The sequence below is a fragment of the Rhagoletis pomonella genome, unplaced genomic scaffold (genome assembly GCF_013731165.1).
Source record: "Rhagoletis pomonella isolate Grant_MI unplaced genomic scaffold, Rhpom_1.0 Rhpom_scaffold_00001, whole genome shotgun sequence".
NCBI lineage: Eukaryota > Metazoa > Arthropoda > Insecta > Diptera > Tephritidae > Rhagoletis > Rhagoletis pomonella.
Window position 1 is genome coordinate 44,754,727 of NW_023458555.1, and position 1,240 is coordinate 44,755,966.

Sequence of the window (1,240 nt, forward strand, 5' to 3'; positions counted from 1 at the left end):
ACGGTGATCATATGGACAAGACAAGTACTAAACTACGGAAAACATGATCATAATGAAGAATAATGAAAATTGTGTGTCCAACTATTTTTCTGAGGTTTTTTCTACATTTTGTCTTGATTTCTTGGCATTATTACCACTTCTCGCTTATCGATATCTTCCCGATTGCAAAATAGGGTACCGTACTTTTAGTCATTTTACATTGAAAAATAGTCAGATAACTTGAAAACATCTAAATATGGAGACATTTTTATTTCCTTAAAATTTTAGGGCTTTTGAACTTAAGCATTATAATTTTTTGAACAGCCGGTTTTTGGCGCACATAGGCAAATGGCTCATAAAATGGCAAATGGAAACAAAAGTGTCGATTTCCTTTTTACTTTCCGGTTTGTTATATTCTAACTTAAAACATTTTATCACAACTCTTCGCATTGTAAAGCAGATCATCTAAAAAATAGCTTTCATCATTCTGCTGTCCCACTATTATTTTTTTGAACACAACTGTATGTATGTTTGTTAGGGCAAATCTTGCAATAAATTTTTGACCCACTTCCCGATGACCTAGAGACTTTAAGCTTCACAGTTGGCTCACACATTGGCGTTCACATTTATAAAGTTTGCTTTAAAAATATTTGTTTTTACTATTAGCTTACTTTTAATTTTCTGTGGGCTTTTACGTTCTTTGTATAAAGATTTTGTAGAAAAATTGTTCTAGAACATTTTAACCCTTTAGCGACCATTCTATTCAGACTTTACCAAGAAGTGGCCAAGCTACTTATTACGCTCCGATATGCATTATAATCCTCTAATTTCACTTATTCTAAAAACACTCTTAATGTGGCACAAAAAAAATGTTACCTGAGAATGCAAAAAGATCTCGAGGTTTACCATATGGGTATAGGTCTTTTAACTGGAGCTGGAATCATTCCGCCGAAAGACAATGACCCCGAAATCGTTGCACGGCGTAGTTAAGTGTGTTTTTTTTTTTATATACAGGACATTCACCTAAATGCCTCGCAACCGCGTAAGCCTCGTAAATCCCACAAAAAATTTAGTAAGTTTACATGGTTTACGTGGTTACGAGGTATTTAAGCGTTTAGATGCATTGCCCTATGGTTTTAAAACAACTGGTTTATGCATTTGTATACTTCACAATCAAAACTTTTTCATTTTCCATGTTGTCGAAAACTGAAAAATTTCGCTATCCAGTTATTTAATGCTCTGCTTATGTTTTTGTAATTAG